We start from the raw sequence: 13,056 nt of genomic DNA on the forward strand, positions 1-13,056 counted from the left end.
TATGATAAATTATAAAATACAAAAGTTTCCTTTTCAATTTTTTTTAGCAGAATTTATGCAAAATTCTAAAATTTCAGAATGCGCGACAACTCCTGTGACCTTGTTCAGCTCCAAACGTTTTAGTAACCAGATGTATTAATCATACTTTTTAGCATATATCAAGCCTGCACAGACACTGATCGTCTGCAGCATTGTTTCGCTATATTGTCACTTTTTCATAGCCGACGACGTTGCTAATGGAAAAAATCTATAAGCCCGTGATCTGAAACAACCGGAAGTTACGTGACTCAAGTACACAGAAACTGAATACGTCATTGAATGTACTTTCGCTTTTAAATAACAGTTGCAATGTCCACTATCACCAATCAAGTAATGTAAAAGCGAGGCGTTAATGTGATAATATCGTAAAATGACGGCAAATGACAAACTGTTCCAGGTTGAGATTAGAAACTTAGTACGAGGTTGAGTGTTATCTGAGAAAATCCTTCAGCAAGTTAACGTAGGGCTGTCAGTTTGTTGCATTATAGTGTGAAATATTTACTTCAATATTTGAAGGCAATTATATTTGTACGAAATCTTACTTTTGACACCCTATACAGTACTATGAGGTCCATGACTTAATCTATGCTATATAGTAGTATGTATGAGACCCGTGACTTCATCTAAACCATGTACAATACCAAGTAGGAAGCCCGTGACTTCATCTACACTCTATACAGACTATGTATGAGGCCCGTGACTTCATCTACACTCTATACAGACTATGTATGAGATCCGTGACTTCATCTACACTCTATACAGACTATGTTTGAGGCCCGTGACTTCATCTACACTCTATACAGACTATGTATGAGGCCCGTGACTTCATCTACACTCTATACAGACTATGTATGAGATCCGTGACTTCATCTACACTCTATACAGACTATGTATGAGGCCCGTGACTTCATCTACACTCTATACAGACTATGTTTGAGGCCCGTGACTTCATCTACACTCTATACAGACTATGTATGAGGCCCGTGACTTCATCTACACTCTATACAGACTATGTTTGAGGCCCGTGACTTCATCTACACTCTATACAGACTATGTATGAGATCCGTGACTTCATCTACACTTTATACAGTACTATGTATGAGGCCCGTGACTTCATCTACACTCTATACAGTACTAAGTATGAGGCCCGTGACTTCATCTACACTCTATACAGACTATGTATGAGGCCCCTGACTTCATCTACACTCTACACAGTACTATGTATGAGACCCGTGACTTCATCTACACTCTATACAGACTTTGTATGAGGCACTTGACTTCATCTACAATCTGTACAGTACTATATATGAGGCCCTTGACTTCATCTACACTTTATACAGTACTAAGTATGAGACCCGTGACTTCATCTACACTACACAGTATTAAGTATGAGGCCTGTGACTTCATCTACACCCTATACAGTATTAAGTATGAGGCCCGTGACTTCATAGAGTCCTTATGACGCCCAAGATGCGACTTGGAGCTATCGTTAATATCAAACATAAGAGCCGAAAAACGTCTGGTGCCGGTGTTAGAACTAAAGACGGAGAGGAGCCGGCGTAGTCAACAAAAAGAAAGCCTACTGGTCAAAAACGCAGCTCTATCGTTGTAGACCTTCATGATGAACCCCCCCCCCGGTCACCAGTTTCCCACCCAAGCCAATTTCTGAGGATAACGGATCTGTTATTGAAGTGCAGCCGGGGTCAAGGGGGTAGGGTCAGCAGGTAACCATGTTATTAACTTTGTTAGTCACGACTCAAATATGAGATCTATTCTATCAGTTAGGTGAAAATCGCGTAACATCAAGAGGGCAATGTGATGCGGAACTATCGTTTGGTGAACAGGTTCACGACCAAATGATGAATTAAGTCTATCTGATGCTCTAGGAATTCATGTTCCCCAGGCCATCAAATCTAAAATTTGGGCAGGACAGTACATCGATTTGCCTCTCCTTTAGAAGCATGTCCGCACTGAGCCCCATGTTACGGGTGAACTCGTTATCAAAGATGGGCAAATCATGATCGAGAAGCAGCAACTCAAAACTATCACAAATATTCATATATGGAAAACGACCTTCATTTTCTACATATCCATTTATTTTCTACATATCCATTTATTTAGAGAAGTTTCCAGACAAGGGTCAGGGACTGTTAAAATACATTCACAGCATTCGCCATGCAGCTAGTAGATTGGGCCATGTCGGTTAGTCGAAATATGAGGAGGAGTACCACCTTAAAAAAGAGCGGCACCCATCCTCATCGGGGGGGGGGGGGGTAAATTCAGAATTACGGGTCATGTTCATATCATCCCCACAATCTGAGCAGTCAAATAAGGTAATTGACAGGGATATGATCAACAATGAGAACAATTTTCCCTCCCGTAGCAATTACAGACAAAAACCACACATAAGGACGTACCAACCAGGGCGTGGGCATGAGGCCAAAGGTAAGCAAGTTTCCAAACAAAATTTCAAAGCCAACAGGTATCTGCTATGCCTTTAACAGAGGCTCATGTTCTTTTAACCCCTGTACGTTTCGACACCGATGCCCAGTCCGTGGCGGACCACACCCACAAACAAACTGTTCAAAGTAGTGGAATTCAACAAAATTTGTACAGCTTAGCATGTACCCCCATCAAATATGTAAAGTTATGTAATGCACTTTCATTATATTCTGTTGTATTAGATAAAATTCACCTGATACATGGTTTCAAATATGGTTTTATGCAGGCCCAAGGACACACAGGAAGCAACATATTGAAGTCGGAACGTTTAGCACCTCAGCTGGTGGAACAGAAATTAGATTAGATTGGGTAGAATGGCAGGTCGTTTTGAGGTCATTCCTTTTCCCATTTTCCGAGTTTCACCGGTCGGACTCGAACCCCCAAAATATGGCGATCAACATTTAATTCTAAATTTTTAGTATTAAAATTTGTATTTGTTAAATAAATACTTACCTTTATAAATTTAGATATTCACCTGCTTGCAGTCTTGTATCGGAAAAAACCATGTAAACAAAAAAGCACCCTTCGTGACCCACCACCTCTGACATGCTCAGAACTCAACATCCGGTATCATCTATTCTTTGACATAAAACAAAAAATTAGAAGGGGGATGAAGGGGAGGTGGGTTGGGACCTCTGATTTATAAAGGTAAGTATTTATTTAACCAATACAAATTTTAATACTAAAAATTTAGAATTTATCACAATAAATACGTTACCTTTATAAATTTAGATAAGCAGAATTCAAAGTAGAGCTGAATCCCCCTGAGATTGGCAACTAGGAGGAAAAACCACTTTTTGAGCTGAAACTAGAGGTCCAAGCGAGAACAAACTGTCACTATGAAGGGGCATAGATCTAAGGTAATGGTTATAAAAGGTACTATCAGACCTCCAATAACCAGCTGACATGATTTCCGACATAGAGGAGGAATTGAAAATAGCCCAGGAGCAAGACAAGGCTCTAATTTCATGTGCCTGAACTTGAACACGAGACAAGGCTTCTGGAGATGAAGATTGGTAAGCCATCTTAACAGTCTGACAAAGCCAAGTAGAAATAGTCTTAGCCGAAATATCACTTAGACCTTTCTTAATAGGAATGAAAAGTCTAGAAGAACCAGAAGGTCTGAGCGTTGACGAAACAGAAATATATTTCTGAAGTGTACTCACTGGACATAAATCCTGATTACCTAATGATTTAGGTAGAGCAGGAATAACAATAGGTCCAGAACCTTTGTCTGATAACTGATTCTTGGCTAAGAAAGATGGATCTGTCAACAGAGTAACTGAAGAATTATCTGCAGAAAATCTGAGACAAGAATCTGCAATGGAGAAAGCATGAATCTCACTCCTTCTACGACCAGAAGCTAAAGCTAATAAAAAACAGCACTTCAAGGTCAAAAACTTAAAGGGAGCTAAAAATAAAGGTTCGAAAGGAGGAAATTGTAAAGTCCTAAGAACCAAAGCTAAATTCCAGGATGGAACCAACCTACGTTGTCTAGGTCGTTCCAAACAAAAATTCTTGACCATGAGGGACAAGAACTCATTCTTCCCAAAATCAGGACCTCCTGACAAAGCTATAGTTCTAGATAAAGCTGAACGATAGCCCTTAATAGTAGAGGGAGAGAAACCTTTGTCTTCAAACAGATAGACTAAAAACTCAGCTAACTGTTGGACAGTAACTGCGAGAGGATCAATTTCCTTTGAACAACACCAAGAACAGAAGATGTTCCACTTAGAGTCATAAATTGCTCCTGTAGATTTTCTGACTGAACTAGAGATACGTTTGGCTGCTCTGTCAGAAAAGCCATCCTGTCTGAGAGATTCCCTGACAGTAACCATGCGTGTAGATGGAGGTTGGAAAGATTCTGATGAACTTTCCTGCCTTTGAATTGAGACAAAAGATCTTTCCTGAGAGGAAGAAGAATTGGTCTCGCACAACACAGTTGAAGAAGATCTGGAAACCAAGATTGTTTTGGCCATGCTGGAGCAATAAGAATGGTCTTGCAAATTTCTACCCTGATTTTGTGTAAAATCTTGGGAAGGAGGCGAAAAGGAGGAAACATGTAAGAAAACATCCCTTCCAATCGAAAGACATTGCATCCACTGCTAAAGCTTTGTTGTCTGGAATCGGAGAGACAAAGTTGGCAGTTTGCAATTCAGATGCGTAGCAAAGAGGTCTATATGAGGACGATCCCACTTGAGACAGATCTCCTGAAAGACTGCTGGATGTAACTCCCATTCTGTATTCACTGGATGCAGTGACCTTGAGAGAGCATCCGCTACTAGATTCAGATTGCCAGGAACATGCCTGACTGACAAGCGAATTCCCAGGGAACGGCAAAACAACAGAATTTCTTTGCACAGAAGGTAAAGAGACTGAGAATGTGTGCCGCCCTGATTCTGCAGATAAGCCACTACTGTTGTATTGTCTGTGGTTATCATCAGAGATTGACCCTGAACAAATTGGGAAAAGTGTTTCAATGCCAGAAGAACAGCCCACATCTCCAGTAAATTGATGTGTTCTGTCAACTGGAGACCGGACCATATACCTGATGCCTCTCTGCCTTCCAGGGTAGCTCCCCAGCCTGTCAGAGAAGCATCTGTAAACAGGGTCATAGAAGGAACTGGGGGGTCTAGCGAGCAACCTATTATAACATTCTCTCTCACTGACCACCACAGAAGATGAGGATACAATCTGGGAAGAATGGGAATAACAGCTTCCCACTGTTGTGAGGCTGGTACCCAAAATTCCAGAAGATACCACTGAATGGGACGGATATGAAGACGACCTAAAGGTACTATGTCCATCAGAGAAATCAGAAAACCTATCAGCTGTAGAAACTGGTGAGCTGAAGCATGTTTGGCTGAAAGTAGTTGATCCAACAGATACTGAAGCTTGAGAAATTTCTCCTCTGGAGGAAGAACTATTCCAAGATCTGTTCGAAATTGTTCCCCTAGGAAAATGAAACTCTGACTGGGAACTATCTCTGACTTTTCCCAAGAAATAAGGAAACCCAGCTTCAACAGAAGATGAATAACTCGATGAGTATGTTGATGAAGAAGGTTGAAAGAAAAATTCTTGATCAGAGAATCGTCTAGATATGTATGGATGAAAATGGACTGGGAGTGTAGATACACAACCACTGTTTGAAATTTTTTTGTGAACACTAGTGGAGCAGTAGATAGGCCAAAAGGCATTGCCCTGAAGGCATATACCTTGCCCTCCCAGACCAGACGAAGAAACTTACGATAAGCCGGAGCTATAGGGACATGAAAATAAGCATCCGTCATATCTAAAGAAGACGTCCACATCCCTGTATGGAGAGAGGTTCTGATCGACCTGTTGGTCTCCATTTTGAAATGTGGAATCACCAGATACTGATTCAGAAAAGAGAGGTCCAACACAGGTCTCATTTGTCCATTCTTTTTGGGTACAAGAAAGAGACGAGAGTAGAACCCCCAACCTAGAGGTGGACTTACTTCTTCCAATACATTCTTTTGGAGAAGTAAAGACACTTCCTCTTGCAACAACAGATTTTTCCGCGGGTCTCTGGTCATAGAAAATTCCAGAGGAACCGCAGAGAGAGGAGGCTGTTCTCGAAATTGAAGCTCTAAACCCATCCGTAGCACAGAAAGAACCCATTTGTCCGAAATGAGACGGGACCAATGAGGAAGAAAAAGAGAGAGGCGTCCTCCCACAGGAAGATGAGGAAAGGGAACACCTACTTCCTCGGAAAGAGTGGTTTGTGCTACAGGAGGGGGGGGGGAGGCATCAAAACTGAGATTTCTTACCCTTGGCTACTTTGGGTTTTTTATTATTAGATCCAGAAGCCGATGGGAAAGAACGATGCTCATTACTTCTCTGAAGATTACTTGAACCTTGCAGAGAAGAGCCAGATTTAGTAGCACCTTGCGACTTACTTCTAGAAGCGTCTGATTTAGAAGAACAAGAAACACGCCTAGAACTACCATTGTTGAGTTGTACATCTACTTTAACAGTAGGAGGTTCTTTGTGTAATTCCTCTTGTAATTTGCGTAAAGAGATGCCAAATAACTGCTCTTTATGAAGAGGAGAAAAAAGTAGGTTGTCTTTAAGAAACTCAGAGACGTTAGATTTTTGAACCTAGCTAAAGAAAAATTGGCAATAGTGCCAAGATTCAAGAGCTGAGAAGTGCAAAGACATCTATCTACTTGGAGAAGAAAAGAACGAACATCATCAAATTCTTCGCCCTTATCTTTAAGAGAGGCACCTGCAGCAACAAGAAAATGCTCCGCATACTGTGAAGCTGCGGCAACACCCCGAAGATTGTTCTCCGACCTAGAATAAGAAGTCTTGAGATAACTTGACCCCCTCAGAAGACTTAGCACCAAGAAGATTGGAAAAAGTCTTATCAAAAACAGGTTGAGATTTTCCCAAGGAAACATCATGAATATCAAAATACTTCATTCTAACCTTACCAGGGATAGAAGATGTACTAAAAGCCAGATTTTGTCTAACTAAATTAGAGGCCTTATTGGAGGACATCTGATCGTCGACAAGATGAGAATTAATGGAAGCCAATGCAGATTTAAAATGACTAGACTCGGGAAAAGAAGCATACGACTTAGAAGAATCTCTCACAAGACCAGAGCAGGACTGAAAATCAGAAGGTTTGTGAGAACTCCTGGGAGGAGAAACTAAAGAATCGGGACCTGACAATTCTCTACGAATTGCGTACACTTTAGCTTTAAGAGTGAGATTCTCTACAGGAAGTTGATCCTGAGAAAGCCCAACTTCATCAACTGAAGGAACAGGAGAAAGGCAACTATCACTGAGAAAAGATGCCTCCTGACTACTGGGAGCCAAATATAATGAGTCATCCTCCTCGTCCGCTTTATTATCAAAAGCGGGCCGAGGGGTGACAAGAGCAGCCCCAGGAACAGTGGGGGACGTAGTTGATTTGCTTTCAATCAAATCGAGCCTACGTTCCACTGTCTTGAATTTTGAAGAAAGAGAAGCCTCAAGTTTATGAATAGAGGAAACCAAACACTTAATTTCGTCCTTATTGGAGGACTCATTTAAGTTTGGTTTACTAACAAAACCTTGCCCTGTCCACACAGGTTGAGTCGAGTAGGGATAAGGTGGCACAGGATACATGGGATGAGGAAATCTAGCTGGCCACCTAGACCGATAAAACGTATCCCTACGATTACCCGAAGGAAAACTCTCAGGGCGAGAACTAGCCACCGGACTACCAGGCGGTCGAGTAATGGTAGAGGTAACTCTAATTTGACCTACCGAAGTAACCGGGGTAGGAGGAATTCCTGGGGAATCCATGACATTCCCATAAGAAAGAAAAGGATCAGATTCCATGGGACCAAAACTTCTAGAGTCAACAGAGTCCCAGTACTCACCCTCTACAGCAATAAAAGGTAATTTAACATTTTCACTTTCATTCGCCATATTGCTTAATAAAGTAATATCAAAAACTACCATGCAATACTTAGCCAAAATTAGCAAGTAGAAAAAATTCTTTTCCTCCTCGAGAAAAACGTGACTGCACTCCACAACGGCGGAAAAGAAAAGATGATACCGGATGTTGAGTTCTGAGCATGTCAGAGGTGGTGGGTCACGAAGGGTGCTTTTTTGTTTACATGGTTTTTTCCGATACAAGACTGCAAGCAGGTGAATATCTAAATTTATAAAGGTAACGTATTTATTGTGATAAATTCATCATCTATCGTATCCATAATTTGAGTCAGTCAATTACTTTATTAACCCAGATATCTCTATAGTCAAATAAAGTAACATAGATTAAGCTATTCTTAGCCTCCAAAATTTAGGCCTTAGGGCATTTTTAACTAAAGCTGATCTGAAGAGTGCTTTCCGTTAACTGCCCATTTACCCAGGTGACTTCGATTTACTCGACATTGAATGTAATGGTAAATATTATGACAAATATTTGTCATCTGGATCGAAGCTTTCATATGCTTCGTTTAACAAATTCAGCTTTTTTTTGCATTGGCTGTTGGCTAAGGCATCTGGTAACCATAACATAATACACTACCTTGACGATTTTATTTATTTGGGGGTAGATCTCAAGACAGTACTTGCGAACACACTTCACAGGTATTTCAGCAAGAGTGTGAAAGGCTTTGTGTCCATATATCTCCAGACAAGACAGTTGAGCCAACTACCTATTTAGTGTTTCTGGATGTTGAATTTGATACCTTACCCATGCAGATGCGATTACCTCAAGATATATTTATAGAGATGGGTAGGAAAAACATTGGTACTAAGAAAATTACACTACGTGCTCTACAACTAGGTCATTAAACGTTGTCAGGTAGTAGCCGTAGGTCGAGCTTTCATTAGGAGGCTGATATTAGATACTGCTACTATCGGAGTCAGAAGGCCTAGTTTCAAGATTAAGGTACTACTGCCATGAAGTTAGATTTGGAGATGTGGTTTTAATTCCTTAGAAATTACAACGGAGTTAACAATATTTCCCGATAGACTCTGCATTAATGAAACAATCAATTTCTCAACGGATAGTGCTGGCTTTAGTACCCCAGGTAGATGCAGTGCCCACCCCACTTCACCAGCAATAGGAAGGATTCTAACAGTCTACTGCAGCTGGCAAAACCTGGCAGACCTATCTTACAACTTGCGAAAGCTTCAATCAGTTTCATCGGCCCCACTGGATCATATTGTATAATTCTTAGCAATCTAATTAAACTCAGATCTTTTCTAACCTTGGAGAAGGATCCACATCATTGTATTTGAGGTCATGTCATTGGCCCAAGTCTCATGAATAATTCAATGACTATTAGACCAATAACAATAGCTTGACAAAGGACCAATCAGAAATCGCTCATGGCTGCCGCCATCTTATCATTAATATTCTCCCGTGCTTCTCGGTGATTATTGACATGCGTATGATGAATACCAAGTATGTTCCGATATAACAGCAGAATTTTCATGTTGACGAAAGACGTCAGTTGATTAGTCAAGTGTGAAAGGTGAAAAAACATTACATCAAACGTAATGCTACCAGATCCTTCTCCAGTTAGAGAAGATCTGCAGCGCAGCTGATTTTAATTAGATTATAATTCTTTGCATACTTGTCTCTCAAACGTCAATCACCTTCTTGTGTGAGAACTTATATATCTGGTTTTTCTAGCATGTTCAAAATTCAGGGTCTGGTCGACAATATAAAATCATTCTTGGTCGCTAACATTTTGGAGGGAGCAAACAGATTCACACAGACACGAGATACTCGAGCCCTCCATTACCTATACCATTTTACGGATTCCTGTGCGTAGGCGAATTCATGACTGGGTCGCTTAAGAGTTCTGACCCAAGACCATTGCAATATAGGGCTATGGATATTGACATTGTTAGAGCCAATGACCGTTGCTTAGTTAAGCTCATAAGTCGTCAATCCAAAACTAACAAGTTAGGTAGGTCTTGTACGTTGTTTATTTCAGAAACAGGGGGCATTGCCTGTCCTGTATCCACAATTAGCCACTATTTATCAGTCAGGAACACCTGAGTATTTGTAAAGTTAGCACCGTATGTTTTAAATCGCATTCGTTTCATATTGGGCTGCCAATGAGGGTCATTCCAGATCAAACAATCAAGCAGTGGGAAAGATGGAAGTTTTACAGGTATAAAGAAAATGATGTGGGTGATTAGTTCATCAATTGTCTATTGGGCTGCACACCGAACCATCAAATGTCCAGGAAGGACCCGAATTTGCGACTAAGCAATGTCATCATACTCTGGTTCGGACAGGGGGTGTGTGTGAAATGGGAAGACTTTTGACTCTTTGTTTGAAAATAAGTGAAACACATATCCTACCCAGACTACCTAGATTCCAATGATCAAGAAATTGTTCCTACATTAGAACTATTCCATTGTATGAAATTTTCATTCTCAAGATGCAAATTGTTAGCACCCAATTTGATAATCATGCTACCACGTTTGTATTGGCACAATACCAAAAATGCATCTAAGGTAGAGGCTGTGCGCAAGAACGTTAGTCACAAGGTCAAACAGTTTTTAAAACAAGAGGGAGTCCTTGTAATTTTAAATACCCTTTAATCACGTTTGCAGACAAACAGCTGTACAGGCCGGATGGAACTCATCTTAGTGAGTTGAGTAACTCTATTCCTCAACAATCTACAAGGGGACTGGAACCTTTTCTGTTATCTAAGCAGATCATCAAGGTCTACCCCGATGAATCATAAATGTGTTACCCCCTCCCCTATTTTGATTGGACTATTAGGCACGGTTTACGTATTCTTACATGTAGGAAATCTCTTCATAGTGGAGATTTGTGTAAAAAATTGAATAAAGTTTCCAATTATCAAACAAATTATCACATTGATTGTGGATAACGCTTAATGGCTGGTGTGCTTATGTAGACAAGCACACCTGGTGGAATTCAGGGATTACCATAAATGCGGATTTCTCTTGTGTCTGGCTCAAAACTCTGGAGAATCTATCCTCAGCGCTGGGGAGGATTTGGGACCACCTCAGTGGTACGTGAGGGACCGGCTTGACCCTTGCTGTCCCAAGGACAAGTTTTGGGTTTACCACTGGGGGTCTTAACCAAGGTTTTCACCAGGGGAGACATGATAAAGTTAGGGCTCGATTCAGATCTGAAATTCCTCATCGTATTTGGCATTCACACTTGAAAGGGGGTACCAAGAGATCTGTTTCAACCACCTTTATTGGGCGAAGACGCCTTGCGCCAGTGCCAAATGGAGGTAATCCCTGGGTGTTTAGTGATTCCCAGGGTTGACCACAGGGATATATTTGAAAGCTAAATGAATTGTGCCAAACACTCGCAACTAAATGTTGGACTTTGTCAATAGATTGTTCACGTTATACTAGTTTTGATCTTGTTTGCATCGGGGATTAGTGTCATTTATCATTATTTAGATGAAAGGTGAAGATAACGAACAGTGATCAATCTCATAACTCCTATAAGCAATGTAAAATAGAGAGTTGGGCAAAAGACTGACCCCTGGACACACCAGAGGTGGGATCAGGTGCCTAGGAGGAGTAAGCATCCTCTATCGATAAATGCCTTTAAACTATGGGCAGGGGTGACAACTGTTACCTTGTACAGTACTGGGACAAACGTTTTAGTAACCATATGTATTAATCATACTTTGTAGTATGTATCAAGCCTATACTGACACTGATCGTCTGCAGCATTGTTTCGCCATATTTGCTATCCCCCTTCTTTTCAAAGATACTGCCGTTTTGGTTTGATGTACTTGCAGCCATTGGGTACCAATTAAATGTTTCGGTCATATCAATGTCAAATGGATTACTGCTGTTGTAAGGCAAAGATATAGGGAAGGCGAAATAACTAACAGTGATCAATCTCATAAAGGAACATTTCAAACGGGAACATTTCGTTTACAAATAGATAGCTCTTCAAAGGGTCGTGTATGTACAGTTTTCAATCAAAGTATGAGTATGTCTTATCATCAATACGTATGAAATTCAGCAGATCAAATCACCACCTTCCAGTTGAAGTGGGAATGTGAGTAGGTTCCCCACTCAATGAACGATTATATACATTTTGTAAAAGCGGCAAATAGTTGATGAATTTAACTATAAATGACAACCCATTTATTCTTTATTCAAAAAAGATATTTCTTTAACTTAGAGAGACATCGTTTTAAGTGAAGATGTTTCTTTAATGAAGACTCTTCAACGTAATGAGAAAACTGTTAAAATTAGAAAGATATATCTTCAATTTAGTATCTGTTAAACTTTAGAGACACATCTCTATCGTATATTTTCGGAAAAGAGATATCTTTCTAACTTTGCGAGTTAAATACCAGTTTAGTTTAGTGTGAAGTTTATCTAACCAATTCATAAATTTGACCTATGGGTTTCTCCTACTTTCACTTTCATTTACAAGGTTTTAACAGATGTGATTCGTCAAACAACTATTTGTAACGCATTGTTCCAATTTTAACAAATACTAATCTGTCATAAGAACCATTTTCAATTCTTTTAAAACACGGGGATAGTTTGTGAATGGATGATAACGTTATTGGTGATTAGAAAACATCCGTGGAATAAAAGTTTAGTCCTCATAAAACCAGAGGCATGTACTCAGTATGAGGTTGTTTTTCTCGACACACACAAACTTAAAACAAATTGAGGAAGTTAAACTTACCTATAACATGTAAGTTTTCAGATAATACAGAACAGTTATTACGTTATCAAAGTACAAATGCACAAATGTTATGTATTTATAGATGATCTTGTCTCATAATTTCAGTTTCGTAAATTTCAGTTATTTCACTGTGCACAAGCCGATGACCGTGGTATATATTACGGTCATCAAAAATGGCAGCTGACCTGATCGGGAAGAATTTATAATCACGATTTCAAACGATTGATTATTCTTTTGCATCATTTTACGATAATTATTAGTATCTAGTGGATTAAAGTTAGTCACAGTAGTTTTCTCCAAAGCAAGCTTATTTATCGATAAAACGACCT

The 13,056-nt window shown here is 40.0% G+C and overlaps 1 protein-coding gene across 1 annotated transcript in view; it reads right to left on the bottom strand.

Annotated features, from left to right (window-relative positions):
- Positions 1-12,775, bottom strand: part of LOC125645759 (nectin-3-like) — a 75,449-nt gene extending 62,674 nt beyond the window's left edge. Inside the window, exon 1 of the mRNA XM_056140675.1 lies at positions 12,728-12,775. The gene's annotated coding sequence lies outside the window, so the exon portion shown is untranslated. The remainder of the gene's footprint in view (positions 1-12,727) is intronic.
- Positions 12,776-13,056: the final 281 nt, after the last annotated feature.

This window comes from Ostrea edulis, chromosome 6 (assembly GCF_947568905.1).
Source record: "Ostrea edulis chromosome 6, xbOstEdul1.1, whole genome shotgun sequence".
Lineage (NCBI taxonomy): Eukaryota > Metazoa > Mollusca > Bivalvia > Ostreida > Ostreidae > Ostrea > Ostrea edulis.